Consider the following 21014-nt stretch of genomic DNA (forward strand, 5'->3'; position numbering starts at 1 on the left):
TGCACTGCTTAAGGATTGAGGATTAAGCGTTATACACATACCACCCCCGGGTCAATAGCCTAACAGCGCACCCCCACTCTCTCCTGCCTTACCATCACTCGCACCACCCCCCATCGTCCATGCCCACACTGCTGTTCTCTCTAACTCCCCCCTCAGCGTCTCTGCCCTCACCCTCTCTGCCCTCGCCCACTCTCTAACTCCCCCCACAGCGTCTCTGCCCTCACCCTCTCTCTAACTCCCCCCTCAGCGTCTCTGCCCTCACCCTCTCTCTAACTCCCCCCCTCAGCCCTCACTAACTCTCTAACTCCCCCCTCAGCGTCTCTGCCCTCACCCTCTCTCTAACTCCCCCCTCAGCCTCTCTGCCCTCACTAACTCTCTAACTCCCCCCTCAGCTTCTCTGCCCTCACCCTCTCTCTCTAACTCCCCCCTCACCCTCTCTCTAACTCCCCCCTCAGCGTCTCTGCCCTCACCCTCTCTCTCTAACTCCCCCCTCAGCCTCTCTGCCCTCACCCTCACTCTAACTCCCCATTTAGCCTCTCTGCCCTCACTAACTCTCTAACTCCCCCCTCAGCTTCTCTGCCCTCACCCTCTCTCTCTAACTCCCCCCTCACCCTCTCTCTAACTCCCCCCTCAGCGTCTCTGCCCTCACCCTCTCTCTCTAACTCCCCCCTCAGCCTCTCTGCCCTCACCCACTCTCTAACTCCCCCCTCTCTCTAACTCCCCCCTCATTGTCTCTGCCCTCACCCTCTCTCTAACTCCCCCCTCAGCCTCTCTGCCCTCACTAACTCTCTAACTCCCCCCTCAGCGTCTCTGCCCTCACCGTCTCTCTAACTCCCCCCACAACGTCTCTGCCCTCACCCTCTCTCTAACTCCCCCCTCAGCCTCTCTGCCCTCACTAACTCTCTAACTCCCCCCTCAGCGTCTCTGCCCTCACCCTCTCTCTTACTCCCCCCTCAGCCTCTCTGCCCTCACTAACTCTCTAACTCCCCCCTCAGCGTCTCTGCCCTCACCCTCTCTGTAATCCCCCCCTCAGCCTCTCTGCCATCACCCACTCTCTAACTCCCCCCTCAGTGTCTCTGCCCTCACCCACTCTCTAACTCCCCCCTCAGCATCTCTGCCCTCACCCTCTCTCTAACTCCCCCCCCCTCAGTGTCTCTGCCCTCACCCTCTCTATAACTCCCCCCCTCAGAGTCTCTGCCCTCACCCTCTATCTCCCCCCTCAGCGTTAATGCCCTCACCCTCTCTCTAACTCCCCCCTCAGCTCAAACTCTCTAACTCCCCCCTCAGCATCTCTGCCCTCAACCTCTCTATCTAACTCCCCCCTCACCCTCTCTCTAACTCCCCCCTCAGCGTCTCTGCCCTCACCCTCTCTCTCTAACTCCACCCTCAGCCTCTCTGCCCTCACCCACTCTCTAACTCCCCCCTCTCTCTAACTCCGCCCTCAGTGTCTCTGCCCTCACCCTCTCTCTCTAACTCCCCCCTCAGCCTCTATGCCCTCACTAACTCTCTAACTCCCCCCTCAGCGTCTCTGCCCTCACCCTCTCTCTAACTCCCCCCTCAGCGTCTCTGCCCTCACCCTCTCTCTAAACCCCCCCCTCAGCCTCTCTGCCATCACCCACTCTTTAACTCCCCCCTCAGTGTCTCTGCCCTCACCCACTCTCTAACTCCCCCCCCCCCCTCAGCGTCTCTGCCCTCACCCTCTCTCTAACTCCACCCTCAGCGTCTCTGCCCTCACCCTCTCTGCCCTTGCCCACTCTCTAACTCCCCCCACAACGTCTCTGCCCTCACCCTCTCTCTAACTCCCCCCTCAGCGTCTCTGCCCTCACCCTCTCTCTAACTCCCCCCCCTCAGCCCTCACTAACTCTCTAACTCCCGCCTCAGCGTCTCTGCCCTCACCCTCTCTCTAACTCCCCCCTCAGCCTCTCTGCCCTCACCCTCTCTCTAACTCCCCCCTCAGCCTCTCTGCCCTCACTAACTCTCTAACTCCCCCCTCAGCATCTCTGCCCTCACCCTCTCTGCCCTTGCCCACTCTCTAACTCCCCCCACAGCGTCTCTGCCCTCACCCTCTCTCTAACTCCCCCCTCAGCATCTCTGCCCTCACCCTCTCTCTAACTCCCCCCCTCAGCCCTCAGTAACTCTCTAACTCCCCCCTCAGCGTCTCTGCCCTTACCCTTTCTCTAACTCCCCCATCAGCCTCTCTGTCCTCACCCTCTCTCTAACTCCCCCCTCAGCCTCTCTGCCCTCACTAACTCTCTAACTCCCCCCTCAGCTTCTCTGCCCTCACCCTCTCTCTCTAACTCCCCCCTCACCCTCTCTCTAACTCCCCCCTCAGCATCTCTGCCCTCACCCTCTCTCTAACTCCCCCCTCAGCGTCTCTGCCCTCACCCTCCCTCTCTAACTCCACCCTCAGCCTCTCTGCCCTCACCCACTCTCTAACTCCCCCCTCTCTCTAACTCCGCCCTCAGTGTCTCTGCCCTCACCCTCTCTCTCTAACTCCCCCCTCAGCCTCTCTGCCCTCACTAACTCTCTAACTCCCCCCTCAACGTCTCTGCCCTCACCCTCTCTCTAACTCCCCCCTCAGCGTCTCTGCCCTCACCCTCTCTCAAAACCCCCCCCCCTCAGCCTCTCTGCCATCACCCACTCTTTAACTCCCCCCTCAGTGTCTCTGCCCTCACCCACTCTCTAACTCCCCCCCCTCAGCTTCTCTGCCCTCACCCTCTCTCTAACTCCCCCCTCAGCGTCTCTGCCCTCACCCTCTCTGCCCTTGCCCACTCTCTAACTCCCCCCACAACGTCTCTGCCCTCACCCTCTCTTTAACTCCCCCCTCAGCGTCTCTGCCCTCACCCTCTCTCTAACTCCCCCCCCTCAGCCCTCACTAACTCTCTAACTCCCGCCTCAGCGTCTCTGCCCTCACCCTCTCTCTAACTCCCCCCTCAGCCTCTCTGCCCTCACCCTCTCTCTAACTCCCCCCTCAGCCTCTCTGCCCTCACTAACTCTCTAACTCCCCCCTCAGCATCTCTGCCCTCACCCTCTCTGCCCTTGCCCACTCTCTAACTCCCCCCACAGCGTCTCTGCCCTCACCCTCTCTCTAACTCCCCCTCAGCATCTCTGCCCTCACCCTCTCTCTAACTCCCCCCTCAGCCCTCAGTAACTCTCTAACTCCCCCCTCAGCGTCTCTGCCCTCACCCTTTCTCTAACTCCCCCCTCAGCCTCTCTGTCCTCACCCTCTCTCTAACTCCCCCCTCAGCCTCTCTGCCCTCACTAACTCTCTAACTCCCCCCTCAGCTTCTCTGCCCTCACCCTCTCTCTAACTCCCCCCTCAGCATCTCTGCCCTCACCCTCTCTCTCTAACTCCCCCCTCAGCCTCTCTGCCCTCACTAACTCTCTAACTCCCCCCTCAGCGTCTCTGCCCTCACCCTCTCTCTAACTCCCCCCTCAGCGTCTCTGCCCTCACCCTCTCTCTAACCCCCCCCCCCTCAGCCTCTCTGCCATCACCCACTCTTTAACTCCCCCCTCAGTGTCTCTGCCCTCACCCACTCTCTAACTCCCCCCCCCTCAGCGTCTCTGCCCTCACCCTCTCTCTAACTCCCCCCTCAGCGTCTCTGCCCTCACCCTCTCTGCCTTGCCCACTCTCTAACTCCCCCCACAACGTCTCTGCCCTCACCCTCTCTCTAACTCCCCCCTCAGCGTCTCTGCCCTCACCCTCTCTCAAACTCCCCCCCCTCAGCCCTCACTAACTCCCCCCTCAGCGTCTCTGCCCTCACCCTCTCTCTAACTCCCCCCTCAGCCTCTCTGCCCTCACCCTCTCTCTAACTCCCCCCTCAGCCTCTCTGCCCTCACTAACTCTCTAACTCCCCCCTCAGCATCTCTATCCTCACCCTCTCTGCCCTTGCCCACTCTCTAACTCCCCCCACAGTGTCTCTGCCCTCACCCTCTCTCTAACTCCCCCTCAGCGTCTCTGCCCTCACCCTCTCTCTAACTCCCCCCCTCAGCCCTCACTAACTCTCTAACTCCCCCCTCAGCGTCTCTGCCCTCACCCTTTCTCTAACTCCCCCCTTAGCCTCTCTGTCCTCACCCTCTCTCTAACTCCCCCCTCAGCCTCTCTGCTCTCACTAACTCTCTAACTCCCCCCTCAGCTTCTCTGCCCTCACCCTCTCTCTAACTCCCCCCTCAGCATCTCTGCCCTCACCCTCTCTCTCTAACTCCCCCCTCAGCCTCTCTGCCCTCACCCTCTCTCTAACTCCCCCCCTCAGCCTCTCTGCCTTCACTAACTCTTAAACTCCCCCTTAGCTTCTCTGCCCTCACCCTCTCTCTAACTCCCCCCTCAGCGCCCCTGCCCTCACCCTCTCTCTCTAACTCCCCCCTCAGCCTCTCTGCCCTCACCCACCTCTCGAACTCCCCCCTCTCTCTATCTCCCCCCTCATTGTCTCTGCCCTCACCCTCTCTCTCTAACTCCCCCTCAGCCTCTCTGCCCTCACTAAGGGGGAGATTCTCTAAGAATCTCCGCCCCCCTTCGCCGCGCATCGCATATTTAATTATCGCATATGCTGTAAAATATGCGATAATTAAGGCAAAGGACAGCTCTTGCGTTAAGAGCTGTCCTTTGCGGTGAGAGTCGCCGGGTCCCAGCAGGTCCCGGCGGCTCTCCCCTCCCCTCCCACACCCGGCGCTGCTGCTGCTGCGCCGGGCTCTCCTCCTCCCTGCACCCGGAAGAGGATTAGTGCAGGGAGGAGTTCACAGGTCCGGGCAGCACTGCGCTGTGCTGCCCGGACACAGGTGAGGGGGCGATGCGGGGCGGCGGGGGACGGCGCGGGGCGGCGGAGGGGTGCGATAGAAGCCCATTGGCTTCTATGGGGCATCGCCAGATTTTTCTGGCGATGCCCCCGCCGCGATAACCCGGCGGGGGATGCTTACAGCATCCCAAAATGCGGTAAAGACCCCGATAACGGGTTTTTACCGCATTTTTAGCTTAGAGAATTCCGCCCTGACTCTCTAACTCCCCCCTCAGCATCTCTGCCCTCACCGTCTCTCTAACTCCCCCCTCAGCGTCTCTGCCCTCACCCACTCTCTAACTCCCCCCTCAGTGTCTCTGCCCTCACCCACTCTCTAACTCCCCCCTCAGCGTCTCTGCCCTCACCCTCTCTCTAACTCCCCCCCCCCTCAGTGTCTCTGCCCTCACCCTCTCTCTCTAACTCCCCCCCTCAGAGTCTCTGCCCTCACCCTCTATCTCCCCCCTCAGCGTTAATGCCCTCACCCTCTCTCTAACTCCCCCCTCAGCTCTAACTCTCTAACTCCCCCCTCAGCATCTCTGCCCTAACCCTCTCTCTCTAACTCCCCCTCACCCTCTCTCTAACTCCCCCCTCAGCGTCTCTGCCCTCACCCTCTCTCTCTAACTCCACCCTCAGCCTCTCTGCCCTCACCCACTCTCTAACTCCCCCCTCTCTCTAACTCCCCCCTCAGTGTCTCTGCCCTCACCCTCTCTCTCTAACTCCCCCCTCAGCCTCTCTGCCCGCATTAACTCTCTAACTCCCCCCCTCAGCGTCTCTGCCCTCACCCTCTCTCTAACTCCCCCCCCTCAGTGTCTCTGCCCTCACCCTCTCTATAACTTCCCCCCTCAGAGTCTCTGCCCTCACCCTCTATCTCGCCCCTCAGCGTTAATGCCCTCACCCTCTCTCTAACTCCCCCTCAGCATCTCTGCCCTCACCTTCACTCTAACTCCCCCTCAGCCTCTCTGCCCATACCCAGACTCTGCCCATACCCACTCTCTAACTCCTTCTTCAGCGTCTCTGCCCTACACCCTCTCTCTAACTCCCAAATCAGCGTTTCTGACCTCTCCCTCTCTCTAACTCCACCCTCAGCGTCTCTGCCCTCACCCTCTCTCTAACTCCCCCCCTCAGCCCTCACTAACTCCCCCCTCAGCGTCTCTGCCCTCACCCTCTCTCTAACTCCCCCCTCAGCCTCTCTGCCCTCACTAACTCTCTAACTCACCCCTCAGTGTCTCTGCCCTCACCCTCTCTCTAACTCCCCCCTCAGCGTCTCTGCCCTCACGCTCTCTCTAACCCCCCGTCAGCCTCTCTGCCATCACCCACTCTCTAACTCCCCCCTCAGTGTCTCTGCCCTCACCCAATCTCTAACTCCCCCCCTCAGCATCTCTGCCACCCTCTCTCCAACTCCCCCCCCCTCAGTGTCTCTGCCCTCACCCTCTCTATAACTCCCCCCTCAGAGTCTCTGCCCTCACCCTCTATCTCCCCCCTCAAATGGTGTCTGCAGCGCTTAAGTGGGGAGGCGTCATGTAAAAAGCAACCCTAAATGCGGCGAAAACGCATCCCAAGGATTGGTCTGTCCATCAAGTACTGGAGACCGAGAGACCGAAACATCAACTCTCTAAAGCCTCTTAAAATCTGAGCACTTTAGCCAGGTTGACAAAGCCGGCCTGAGCGCTCGAAACGCGTTTCCAAAGGATTCCCGCCTCATCTGTGACACCAACCTGCTGCACATCTGTGATACCAACTTGCTGCATGTCTGCACTTTAAACGTACTGACAGCCTGCCTAAATCATCGCTCCCCAGCAATGGCTATGACTGCCAGCTGCATGCGGCTGTCACCACGTGAGAGTGTACAGGACACTGACCTAGGAAGAACGGAGATCAGCTTGTGCGGACGGTACGGCCGTAGCAGTCCGGGACCATGGACCATCGGCTTCTCCACACAGTAAGGTACTCCTGGTACCTCACACACAGGACACATGTCACATACTCTAACTTTCTATCTATAACGTGCAATACATCGCGCGCATCAAGTGCAGTCCAAAAATTAAGCCGGCCTGCGACTGCAAGCCTGAGTAAGAGGAGACTTACTTAGGCTGTAGTCGTAGAGGGTGAACGTGACCGATGGTCGCAGTGTCCTTGTAAACTGCCATTGCATCGCAGTTTGATATGATCACAAATGCCGGCAGGGGGTGGTATGCACCTCCTCCTGCATTTGCATTGCTTTAGGATCCCACGTGATAAGCTGCTGTGAGCAGCTTATCATATGTGACCCAAGCTGAATTTATATAAAATATAAAATCAAAGGCGAGGAATTGGCTGGCAACTTGGGGCGGATGGAGGCCAGAACTGATTTGATATTTTATATAAATATACATTTACGCTGCAAGGTGAAGTTCCTTCGCCTTGCAAGCCAGCCTGCGACTGCAAGACTGAGTAAGGGGAAAATTACTTAAGCTGTAGCCATAGAGGGACACTGCAACCGATGGTCACAATGTCCCTCTAAACTGCCATTGCATCGCAGTTTGATTTGATCACAAATGCCGGCAAGGGGTGGTATGCACCTCCTCCTGCATTTGCATTGCTTGAGGATCCCACATGATAAGCTGCTTATCATTTGCGACCCAAGAATAGAATAGAATAGAATCAACTTTATTGGCCATGTGTGCTTGCGCACACTAGGAATTTTTGGGGGATTTACAGTGCAGCATAAATCATGGCTAAGGGGGGGGGAGGCATTACATACATTACATTGAGACATTACATGCGGGGACCACATTTTTAAAGGGCAAAATTCGCCCTGCCCCTCTAGCAGTGCCCCACTTAAACAGCCTCACGGGGAAGCCCAGTGCCGCCGCAGACGGCGATACCCGGCGCTTACCCGGCAGCGAAGCGACTTCGGGAGGGGCCAGGCCCGCCCCCTTTAAAGACGGCGGCGGCTGGGCCCACACCCTTTGATGACATTTTTTAAAAAATATTAATTTTTTACACTGACACTTGCATGGATCTGAATGATCCATGTAGGCTTCTGCTGATACGAATTAGTATTTATTGGCTGATAAATACAAATTCGTATTGAATAAATACGTATGCATACGACATCAGTAAAATATGAGAAAAAAAAAACAAAACCTCCCCTCTGGTAATATCCACCCACTATTATTGCTTAGCACAAATCTCTGCGTGTATATGTGCTCCCCATGGGAGATCGACACCAGCAAAGTTGCTTAGCAAAATTGCTTAGAAAAATTGCTTAGCACAGATCTCTACGTGTGTATGCCCCTTTACTCAGGCTGCAGTCGCAAAGGGTCACAGCCACTGATGGTCCCGATGTTCTTCTAAACTGCAATCACAGTTTGATACGATGGCAAATGGAGGCAGGGGGTAGAATGCACCTCCTCCTGCATTTGCATTACTTAAGGATTGCACATGATAAACAATTGCAAGCAACTTATCATATGCAATCCAAACTGAGAGCCTGATTCAGACCTGTTCTCTATGCTGGGAAATAAATGGTGACTGCAGCGCTTAAGTGGGGAGGCGTCCTGTAAAAAGCAACCCTGAGTGCGGCGAAACGCATCCCAAGGATTGGTCTGTCCATCAAGTACTGGAGACCGAGAGACCGGAACATAGACTCTCTAAAGCCTCTTAAAATCTGAGCACTTAGCCAGGTTGACAAAGCCGGAAACGCGTTTCCAAAGGATTCCCGCCTCATCTGTGACACCAACCTGCTGCACATCTGTGATACCAACTTGCTGCATGTCTGCACTTTAAACGTACTGACAGCCTGCCTAAATCATCGCTCCCCAGCAATGGCTATGACTGCCAGCTGCATGCGGCTGTCACCACGTGAGAGTGTACAGGACACTGACCTAGGAAGAACGTAGATCAGCTTGTGCGAACGGTACGGCCGTAGCAGTCCGGGACCATGGACCATCGGCTTCTTCACACAACAAGGTACTCCTGGTACCTCAACACACAGGACACATGTCACATGCTCTAACTTTCTATCTATAACGTGCAATACATCGCGCGCATCAAGTGCAGTCCAAAAATTAAGCCGGCCTGCGACTGCAAGCCTGAGTAAGAGGAGACTTACTTAGGCTGTAGTCGTAGAGGGTGAACGTGACCGATGGTCGCAGTGTCCTTGTAAAATGCCATTGCATCGCAGTTTGATATGATCACAAATGCCGGCAGGGGGTGGTATGCACCTCCTCCTGCATTTGCATTGCTTTAGGATCCCACGTGATAAGCTGCTGTGAGCAGCTTATCATATGTGACCCAAGCTGAATTTATATAAAATATAAAATCAAAGGCGAGGAATTGGCTGGCAACTTGGGGCGGATGGAGGCCAGAACTGATTTGATATTTTATATAAATATACATTTACGCTGCAAGGTGAAGTTCCTTCGCCTTGCAAGCCAGCCTGCGACTGCAAGACTGAGTAAGGGGAAAATTACTTAAAGCTGTAGCCATAGAGGGACACTGCAACCGATGGTCACAATGTCCCTCTAAACTGCCATTGCATCGCAGTTTGATTTGATCACAAATGCCGGCAAGGGGTGGTATGCACCTCCTCCTGCATTTGCATTGCTTGAGGATCCCACATGATAAGCTGCTTATCATTTGCGACCCAAGAATAGAATAGAATAGAATCAACTTTATTGGCCATGTGTGCTTGCGCACACTAGGAATTTTTGGGGGATTTACAGTGCAGCATAAATCATGGCTAAGGGGGGGGGGAGGCATTACATACATTACATTGAGACATTACATGCGGGGACCACATTTTTAAAGGGCAAAATTCGCCCTGCCCCTCTAGCAGTGCCCCACTTAAACAGCCTCACGGGAAGCCCAGTGCCGCCGCAGACGGCGATACCCGGCGCTTACCCGGCAGCGAAGCGACTTCGGAGGGGCCAGGCCCGCCCCCTTTGATGACGGCGGCGGCTGGGCCCACACCCTTTGATGACATTTTTTAAAAAATATTAATTTTTTACACTGACACTTGCATGGATCTGAATGATCCATGTAGGCTTCTGCTGATACGAATTAGTATTTATTGGCTGATAAATACAAATTCGTATTGAATAAATACGTATGCATACGACATCAGTAAAATATGAGAAAAAAAAAACAAAACCTCCCTCTGGTAATATCCACCCACTATTATTGCTTAGCACAAATCTCTGCGTGTATATGTGCTCCCCATGGAGATCGACACCAGCAAAGTTGCTTAGCAAAATTGCTTAGAAAAATTGCTTAGCACAGATTCTCTACGTGTGTATGCCCCTTTACTCAGGCTGCAGTCGCAAAGGGTCACAGCCACTGATGGTCCCGATGTTCTTCTAAACTGCAATCACAGTTTGATACGATGGCAAATGGAGGCAGGGGGTAGAATGCACCTCCTCCTGCATTTGCATTACTTAAGGATTGCACATGATAAACAATTGCAAGCAACTTATCATATGCAATCCAAACTGAGAGCCTGATTCAGACCTGTTCTCTATGCTGGGAAATAAATGGTGACTGCAGCGCTTAAGTGGGGAGGCGTCCTGTAAAAAGCAACCCTGAGTGCGGCGAAACGCATCCCAAGGATTGGTCTGTCCATCAAGTACTGGAGACCGAGAGACCGGAACATAGACTCTCTAAAGCCTCTTAAAATCTGAGCACTTTAGCCAGGTTGACAAAGCCGGAAACGCGTTTCCAAAGGATTCCCGCCTCATCTGTGACCACCAACCTGCTGCACATCTGTGATACCAACTTGCTGCATGTCTGCACTTTAAACGTACTGACAGCCTGCCTAAATCATCGCTCCCCAGCAATGCTATGACTGCCAGCTGCATGCGACTGTCACCACGTGAGAGTGTACAGGACACTGACCTAGAAAGAACGTAGATCAGCTTGTGCTAACGGTGCGGTCGTAGCAGTCCGGGACCATGGACCATCGGCTTCTCCACACAGTAAGGTACTCCTGGTACCTCAACACACAGGACACATGTCACATGCTCTAACTTTCTATCTATAACGTGCAATACATTGCGCGCATCAAGTGCAGTCCAAAAATTAAGCCGGCCTGCGACTGCAAGCCTGAGTAAGAGGAGACTTACTTAGGCTGTAGTCGTAGAGGGTGAACGTGACCGATGGTCGCAGTGTCCTTGTAAACTGCCATTGCATCGCAGTTTGATATGATCACAAATGCCGGCAGGGGGTGGTATGCACCTCCTCCTGCATTTGCATTGCTTGAGGATCCCACGTGATAAGCTGCTGTGAGCAGCTTATCATATGTGACCCAAGCTAAATTTATATAAAATATATAATCAAAGGCGAGGAATTGGCTGGCAACTTGGGGCGGATGGAGGCCAAAACTGATTTTATATTTTATATAAATATACATTTACGCTGCAAGGTGAAGTTCCTTCGCCTTGCAAGCCAGCCTGCGACTGCAAGACTGAGTAAGGGGAGAATTACTTAAGCTGTAGCCATAGAGGGACACTGCAACCGATGGTCACAATGTCCCTCTAAACTGCCATTGCATCGCAGTTTGATTTGATCACAAATGCCGGCAAGGGGTGGTATGCACCTCCTCCTGCATTTGCATTGCTTGAGGATCCCACATGATAAGCTGCTTATCATTTGCGACCCAAGAATAGAATAGAATCAACTTTATTGGCCATGTGTGCTTGCGCACACTAGGAATTTTTGGGGGATTTACAGTGCAGCATAAATCATGGCTAAGGGGGGGAGGCATTACATACATTACATTGAGACATTATATGCGGGGACCACATTTTTAAAGGGCAAAATTCGCCCTGCCCCTCTAGCAGCGCCCCACTTAAACAGCCTCATGGGGAAGCCCAGCGCCGCTGTAGACGGCGATACCCGGCACTTACAAGGCAGCGGAGCGACTTCGGAGGGGCCAGGCCTGCCCCCTTTGATGATGGCGGCGGCTGGACCCGCACCCTTTGATGACATTTTTTAAAAAATATTTATTTTTTACACTGACACTTGCACGGATCTGAATGATCCATGTAGGCTTCTGCTGATACGAATTAGTATTTAATGGCTGATAAATACAAATTCGTATTGAAAAAATACGTATGCATACGACATCAGTAAAATATGAGAAAAAAAAAGAAAACAAAACCTCCCCTCTGGTAATATCCACCCACTATTATTGCTTAGCACAAATCTCTGCGTGTATATGTGCTCCCCATGGAAGATCGACACCAGCAAAATTGCTTAGAAAAATTGCTTAGCACAGATCTCTACGTGTGTATGCCCCTTTACTTAGGCTGCAGTCGCAAAGGGTCACAGCCACCGATGGTCACGATGTTCTTCTAAACTGCAATCACAGTTTGATACAATGGCAAATGGAGGCAGGGGGTGGAATGCACCTCCTCCTTCATTTGCATTGCTTAAGGATTGCACATGATAAACTATTGCAAGCAGCTTATCATATGCAATCCAAACTGAGAGCCTGATTCAGACCTGTTCTCTATGCTGGGAAATAAATGGTGTCTGCAGCGCTTAAGTGGGGAGGCGTCCTGTAAAAAGCAACCCTGAGTGCGGCGAAACGCATCCCAAGGATTGGTCTGTCCATCAAGTACTGGAGACCGAGAGACCGGAACATCAACTCTCTAAAGCCTCTTAAAATCTGAGCACTTTAGCCAGGTTGACAAAGCCGGCCTGAGCGCTCGAAACGCGCTTCCAAAAGATTCCCGCCTCATCTGTGACACCAACCTGCTGCACATCTGTGATACCAACTTGCTGCATGTCTGCACTTTAAACGTACTGACAGCCTGCCTAAATCATCGCTCCCCAGCAATGGCTATGACTGCCAGCTGCATGCGGCTGTCACCACGTGAGAGTGTACAGGACACTGACCTAGGAAGAACGTAGATCAGCTTGTGCGAACGGTACGGCCGTAGCAGTCCGGGACCATGGACCATCGGCTTCTTCACACAACAAGGTACTCCTGGTACCTTAACACACAGGACACATGTCACATGCTCTAACTTTCTATCTATAACGTGCAATACATCGCGCGCATCAAGTGAAGTCCAAAAATTAAGCCGGCCTGCAGCTGCAAGCCTGAGTAAGAGGAGACTTACTTAGGCTGTAGTCATAGAGGGTGAACGTGACCGATGGTCGCAGTGTCCTTGTAAACTGCCATTGCATCGCAGTTTGATATGATCACAAATGCCGGCAAGGGGTGGTATGCACCTCCTCCTACATTTGCATTGCTTGAGGATCCTACGTGATAAGCTGCTGTGAGCAGCTTATCATATGTAACCCAAGCTGAATTTATATAAAATATAAAATCAAGGGCGAGGAATTGGCTGGCAACTTGGGGCGGATGGAGGCCAGAACTGATTTTATATTTTATATAAATATACATTTACACTGCAAGGTGAAGTTTCTTCGCCTTGCAAGCCAGCCTGCGACTGCAAGACTGAGTAAGGGGAGACTTACTTAAGCTGTAGGCCATAGAGGGACACTGCAACCGATGGTCACAATGTCCCTCTAAACTGCCATTGCATCGCAGTTTGCTTTGATCACAAATGCCGGCAAGGGGTGGTATGCACCTCCTCCTGCATTTGCATTGCTTGAGGATCCCACATGATAAGCTGCTTATCATTTGCGACCCAAGAATAGAATAGAATAGAATTAACTTTATTAGCCATGTGTGCTTGCGCACACTAGGAATTTTTTGGGGATTTACAGTGCAGCATCAAGCATGGATAAGGTAGGGGGGGAGGCATTACATACATTACATTGAGACATTACATGCGGGGACCACATGTCCGACGAGCAGCACAGCGCATAGGCAGCCATCAGTGGCGCCACTGGTCTCTGCAGCAGCCAGGTAGGTAACGATATAAGTAGTGTTCCCGCTAGGCTGCTTTAGCTCTAGCAGCGCCCCGCTAAAACAGCCTCACGGGGAAGCAAAGTGCCGCCGTAGATGGCGATGCCCAGCGCTTCCTCAGCAGCACACCGACTTCGGAGGGGCCGGGCCCGCCCCCTTTGGTGACGGCGGTGGCCGGGCCCGCCCCCCTTGATGACGGCAGCGGACCGGGCATGCCCCTCTTGTGACATTGGCGGCCCGGTCCGCCCCCGGCGCCCTGCCCTCTCTAACTGCTAGAGTGAACACTAATAAGCAGGGACAGTACAGTTTTCACACAGGGAACACATACCTGCCGAGCTGCACAGCACCTAGGCAGCCATCAGCGGCACCACTGGTCGTTGCAGCAGCCAGGTATGTAACAATATAAGCCGGGACAGTACAGTATCACACAGGGAACACATACCCGCCGAGCTGCACAGCGCCTAGGCAGCCATATGAGGCGCCACTGGTCGCTGCGGACTCCTGCATCTGCTGATGGACAGCAGCTTGGGCCTGATCTTTTCCCTGTCCTGGCCGGAAGCCGCCTCCAGGTGCCGATGGGGGCCACCATCGCCTCGGGGGTCATCATGCCGGGGACCGTGCCTGTGGCCGGGTCCTGAGCCTATGGTGCCGTACCCGGGGGCTGAGCTGTGCGCCGCTGGTTGCGGCCTGGTCCAGTGTGGCGTCATCAAGTGCCGCATCTCCGTGCATCTCCTGCCGTTGCAGTGTGCCCGCCCCGGCCGGGGTGGGGGGGGAGTAGTCACCGTGCCGCCATCCGTCCTCCCCCTCCGCCATCATGGCGCCCTTTCTCCGCCCCGTACTGGAAGCTCAGCTAAATTTATATAAAATATAACATCAAAGGTGAGTGATTGGCTGGCAACTTGGGGCGGATGGAGGCCAGAACTGATGTTATATTTTATATAAATATACACTTACGCTGCAAGGTGAAGTTTTCTTCACCTCGCAAGCCAGCCTGCGACTGCAAGACTGAGTAAGATGAGACTTACTTAAGCTGTAGTCGTATAGGAACACCCCGACCAATGGTCGCAATGACCCGCTACACTGCCATTGCAACGCAGTTTGATATGATCACAAATGCCAGCAGGGGGTGGTAAGCACCTCCTCCTGCTTTTTGCATTGCTTGAGGATCCCACATGATCAGCTGCTGTGAACAACTTATCATATGTGACCGAAGCTGAATTTATATAAAATATAACATCAAAGGCTGGCAACTTGGGGCGGATGGAGGCCAGAACTGATGTTATATTCTCTATAAATATACATTTACGCTGCATGGTGAAGTTCTCTCCCCATGTGACTCCAATATCTTCGGCCACTTAAAAAACAAACACGTAAAGATGAACGGTTCACCTGTGACAAGGAGGTGCAGGAGACCGTGGAAACCTGGATTCATCAGCAACCAAGGAGTTTCTACACTGAATCCATCCACTCCCTTGTTACGCGCTGGATCATTGCATCAATGTCAATTATGTGTAGTTGTAATGTTACACATGAACTGTAATTAAATATTCTTTGATTAAAATATTGTTTACATACAACCGTAGTCTCCCTTTTCATTTTGGCACACCTTATATACAGTATGATCTGTAGACCCCATTTTCTATGCAGATGTCATTTGTTCATTATGTAAATGGTAGTGTCTACAAAACTCCTATGGACAAATCTCTACTTACATTCCAGCAAATGTGATTGTAAAACTCATTATGGCCCTTATTCTGGTTGCCACGCAGGGAACGGTGGTGGCACTGTGCATACGCAAGCAGGACAGCGGGCGGGGGTGGCCCCATTAGCATATGGGAGTGTTTCATGGACGTTCCTATAAGAACTCAGGGCGTTCTCATGCTAATGAGGCCATGATGCGGGGGGTGGGCAGCTGCTGACATCACCGGATGTCAGCTGCCCCCCCATTTCCTTCCCAGTGTGCCCACATATGTAAGTGCCTTGAAAGTCACTTTTATTTGCATGCACGCACCACATCCTTCAATGGTCGGCAACCATCAAAAGATGTGGCCGTTCCCCCCTGGCCTGTGAATGGATGTTAGTTTGTGGATGTTACTGCAACAGCCAACCATTCACAAGGCGGGCTTTGGTGTAATAACAACGCGGCAAATTTACAGCCTTGCGAATCAACCAGAATAATCCCCTATATGTAAATTACAAGACAGGAAGTGATCACATACTCACCTGCTATTAAATGGTGCCCTCCGGGATACCAGGTGTAGGGGGTGCGGGAATTCCAGCAGATGTAACGGGATGCACTTCTGGAAGTCAGAACATCACCTCTAAATTCCGGAGTCCCCTGTGCATTCCGGGAGTGCGGACCAGCATGGATTGGAGTCTACGAAAAGGGGGGAATCACTGATATCATTTCTCTGACTGAGCCCTGAAATGTCTTTTTCGCAATTATCATACATTAAATGCTGTTAAATCTATGTATTACATGACATGCAAATAATAGTAAAGCGTGGAGCAGATACTGTAAAAAACAATATATGTAATTCAACGTAGTGGAACGATCACATTGTAAATAAGCTGGAAACTGATTATAGCCGCCGGCCAATGTAACAGGTGAAGAATAGTCAGTGCGACGAGCTGACGCCTGGGAACCGTGTAATGTATATTGAGCTCTGTAAGTACCCACCTGAAGTAGCCCAAGTAGCCCAACCCTGAGAGGGAGAGTGATCAGATAGTATACAGGGCATTCCGGGGGAAATACAGAAACCAGGGTCTCCTTATAGAACAGATGCTAAACCAACTAAAATACTGATTTATTAGAAGATGATTATAATACAGTTCCTCCATCCGATGCGTTGTCGGCCGCTGCACCGGTCGGGGAGGGACGGGCTGAAATAAGTGACCAGTGGCTTTGCGTGGCTAAACCTAATGAGCACAAACAGCGTGATAAAATACATCAATAGAGTATCACCCCATCTCCTTGGGGCTAATTCAGACCTGATCACGTGGCTGCGAATTTGCATATCTTGCCGATTCTTCATAAACTGCACATGCGCACGGCCCCTAGTACCCATTCTAAGTCCTTCTATTCCATTCCAGACTCTTCACCCACTCTACTATTGTAGCAGCATCCTCCTCTCCCCCCCCCCCCCGTGTCAGCCTGCCCACCTACACCCCTGCTCTAGCAGCATCCTCCTCTCCCCCCATGTCAGCCTGCCCACCTACACCCCTGCTCTAGCAGCATCCTCCTCTCCCCCCATGTCAGCCTGCCCACCTACACCCCTGCTCTAGCAGCATCCTCCTCTCCCCCCATGTCAGCCTGCCCACCCACACCCCTGCTCTAGCAGCATCCTCCTCTCCCCCCATGTCAGCCTGCCCACCCACACCCCTGCTCTAGCAGCATCCTCCTCTCCCCCATGTCAGCCTGCCCACCTACACCCCTGCTCTAGCAGCATCCTCCTCTCCCCCCCCATGTCAGCCTGCCCACCTACACCGCTGCTCTAGCAGCATCCTCCTCTCCCCCCATGTCAGCCTGCCCACCTACACCCCTGCTCTAGCAGCATCCTCCTCTCCCCCATGTCAGCCTGCCCACCTACACCCCTGCTCTAGCAGCATCCTCCTCTCCCCCATGTCAGCCTGCCCACCTACACCCCTGCTCTAGCAACATCCTCCTCTCCCCCCATGTCAGCCTGCACACCTACACCCCTGCTCTAGCAGCATCCTCCTCTCCCCCATGTCAGCCTGCCCACCTACACCCCTGCTCTAGCAGCATCCTCCTCTCCCCCTATGTCAGCCTGCCCACCTACACCCCTGCTCTAGCAGCATCCTCCTCTCCCCCCATGTCAGCCTGCCCACCTACACCCCTGCTCTAGCAGCATCCTCCTCTCCCCCCATGTCAGCCTGCCCACCTACACCGCTGCTCTAGCAGCATCCTCCTCTCCCCCAATGTCAGCCTGCCCACCTACACCGCTGCTCTAGCAGCATCCTCCTCTCCCCCCATGTCAGCCTGCCCACCTACACCCCTGCTCTAGCAGCATCCTCCTCTCCCCCATGTCAGCCTGCCCACCTACACCCCTGCTCTAGCAGCATCCTCCTCTCCCCCAATGTCAGCCTACCCACCTACACCCCTGCTCTAGCAGCATCCTCCTCTCCTTCCATGTCAGCCTGCCCACCTACACCCCTGCTCTAGCAGCATCATCCTCTCCCCCCATGTCAGCCTGCCCACCTACACCCCTGCTCTAGCAGCATCCTCCTTTCCCCCTATGTCAGCCTGCCCACCTACACCCCTGCTCTAGCAGCAGCCTCCTCTCCCCCCCATGTCAGCCTGCCCACCTATACCCCTGCTCTAGCAGCAGCCTCCTCTCCCCCCATGTCAGCCTGCCCACCTACACCCCTGCTCTAGCAGCATCCTCCTCTCCCCCCATGTCAGCCTGCCCACCTACACCCCTGCTCTAGCAGCATCCTCCTCACCCCCATGTCAGCCTGCCCACCTACACCCCTGCTCTAGCAGCAGCCTCCTCTCCCCCCATGTCAGCCTGCCCACCTACACCCCTGCTCTAGCAGCATCCTCCTCTCCCCCCATGTCAGCCTGCCCACCTACACCCCTGCTCTAGCAGCATCCTCCTCTCCCCCATGTCAGCCTGCCCACCTACACCCCTGCTCTAGCAGCATCCTCCTCTCCCCCATGTCAGCCTGCCCACCTACACCCCTGCTCTAGCAGCATCCTCCTCACCCCCATGTCAGCCTGCCCACCTACACCCCTGCTCTAGCAGCATCCTCCTCTCCCCCAATGTCAGCCTGCCCACCTACACCCCTGCTCTAGCAGCATCCTCCTCTCCCCCCATGTCAGCCTGCCCACCTACACCCCTGCTCTAGCAGCATTCTCCTCTCCCCCCATGTCAGCCTGCCCACCTACACCCCTGCTCTATCAGCATCCTCCTCTCCCCCCATGTCAGCCTGCCCACCTACACCCCTGCTCTAGCAGCATCCTCCTCTCCCCCGATGTCAGCCTGCCCACCTACACCCCTGCTCTAGCAGCAGCCTCCTCTCCCCCCCATGTCAGCCTGCCCACCTACACCTCTGCTCTAGCAGCATCCTCCTCTCCCCCAATGTCAGCCTGCCCACCTACACCCCTGCTCTAGCAGCATCCTCCTCTCCCCCAATGTCAGCCTGCCCACCTACACCCCTACTCTAGCAGCATCCTCCTCCTCTCCCCCCATGTCAGCCTGCCCACCTACACCCCTGCTCTAGCAGCATCCTCCTCTCCCCCCATGTCAGCCTGCCCACCTACACCCCTGCTCTAGCAGCATCCTCCTCTCCCCCAATGTCAGCCTGCCCACCTACACCCCTGCTCTAGCAGCATCCTCCTCTCCCCCCATGTTAGCCTGCCCACCTACACCCCTGCTATAGCAGCATCCTCCTCTCCCCCCATGTCAGCCTGCCCACCTACACCCCTACTCTAGCAGCATCCTCCTCTCCCCCCATGTCAGCCTGCCCACCTACACCCCTGCTCTAGCAGCATCCTCCTCTCCCCCCATGTCAGCCTGCCCATCTACACCCCTGCTCTAGCAGCATCCTCCTCTCCCCCATGTCAGCCTGCCCACCTACACCCCTGCTCTAGCAGCATCCTCCTCTCCCACCATGTCAGCCTGCCCACCTACACCCCTGCTCTAGCAGCATTCTCCTCTCCCCCTATGTCAGCCTGCCCGACTACACCCCTGCTCTAGCAGCATCCTCCTCTCCTCCCCATGTCAGCCTGCCCACCTACACCCCTGCTCTAGCAGCATCCTCCTCTCCTCCCCATGTCAGCCTGCCCACCTACACCCCTGCTCTAGCAGCATCCTCCTCTCCCACCATGTCAGCCTGCCCACCTACACCCCTTCTCTAGCAGCATCCTCCTCTCCCCCCATGTCAGCCTGCCCACCTACACCCCTGCTCTAGCAGCATCCTCCTCTCCTCCCCATGTCAGCCTGCCCACCTACACCCCTGCTCTAGCAACATCCTACTCTCCCCTCCATGTCAGCCTGCCCACCTACACCCCTGCTTTAGCAGCATCCTCCTCTCCCCTCCATGTCAGCCTGCCCACCTACACCCCTGCTCTAGCAGCATCCTCCTCTCCCCCCATGTCAGCCTGCCCACCGACACCCCTGCTCTAGCAGCATCCTCCTCTCCCCCCATGTCAGCCTGCCCATCTACACCCCTGCTCTAGCAGCATCCTGCTCTCCCCCCATGTCAGCCTGCCCACCTACACCCCTGCTCTAGCAGCATCCTCCTCTCCCCCATGTCAGCCTGCCCACCTACACCCCTGCTCTAGCAGCATCCTCCTCTCCCCCCATGTCAGCCTGCCCACCTACACCCCTGCTCTAGCAGCATCCTCCTCTCCCCCAATGTCAGCCTGCCCACCTACACCCCTACTCTAGCAGCATCCTCCTCCTCTCCCCCCATGTCAGCCTGCCCACCTACACCCCTGCTCTAGCAGCATCCTCCTCTCCCCCCATGTCAGCCTGCCCACCTACACCCCTGCTCTAGCAGCATCCTCCTCTCCCCCAATGTCAGCCTGTCCACCTACACCCCTGCTCTAGCAGCATCCTCCTCTCCCCCCATGTCAGCCTGCCCACCTACACCCCTGCTATAGCAGCATCCTCCTCTCCCCCCATGTCAGCCTGCCCACCTACACCCCTACTCTAGCAGCATCCTCCTCCTCTCCCCCCATGTCAGCCTGCCCACCTACACCCCTGCTCTAGCAGCATCCTCCTCTCCCCCCATGTCAGTCTGCCCACCTACACCCCTGCTCTAGCAGCATCCTCCTCTCCCCCAATGTCAGCCTGTCCACCTACACCCCTGCTCTAGCAGCATCCTCCTCTCCCCCCATGTCAGCCTGCCCACCTACACCCCTGCTATAGCAGCATCCTCCTCTCCCCCCATGTCAGCCTGCCCACCTACACCCCTACTCTAGCAGCATCCTCCTCTCCCCCCATGTCAGCCTGCCCACCTACACCCCTGCTCTAGCAGCATTCTCCTCTCCCCCTATGTCAGCCTGCCCGACTACACCCCTGCTCTAGCAGCATCCTCCTCTCCTTCCCATGTCAGCCTGCCCACCTACACCCCTGCTCTAGCAGCATCCTCCTCTCCTCCCCATGTCAGCCTGCCCACCTACACCCCTGCTCTAGCAGCATCCTCCTCTCCCACCATGTCAGCCTGCCCACCTACACCCCTTCTCTAGCAGCAGCATCCTCTCCCCCCATGTCAGCCTGCCCACCTACACCCCTGCTCTAGCAGCATCCTCCTCTCCCCCCATGTCAGCCTGCCCACCTACACCCCTGCTCTAGCAGCATCCTCCTCTCCTCCCCATGTCAGCCTGCCCACCTACACCCCTGCTCTAGCAGCAT

At 55.0% G+C, this 21014-nt stretch overlaps 1 long non-coding RNA gene across 2 annotated transcripts in view; it reads right to left on the reverse strand.

Moving 5' to 3' along the window:
- LOC146046239 (uncharacterized) overlaps nucleotides 1-16005 on the reverse strand; it is a 40649-nt gene extending 24644 nt beyond the window's left edge. For both annotated transcript variants that reach the window (XR_014465802.1, XR_014465801.1), the window contains exon 1: nucleotides 15856-16005. This is a non-coding gene — a long non-coding RNA (uncharacterized LOC146046239). The remainder of the gene's footprint in view (nucleotides 1-15855) is intronic.
- Nucleotides 16006-21014: the final 5009 nt, after the last annotated feature.

This window comes from Crinia signifera, chromosome 11 (genome assembly GCF_055691185.1).
Source record: "Crinia signifera chromosome 11, ASM5569118v1, whole genome shotgun sequence".
Lineage (NCBI taxonomy): Eukaryota > Metazoa > Chordata > Amphibia > Anura > Myobatrachidae > Crinia > Crinia signifera.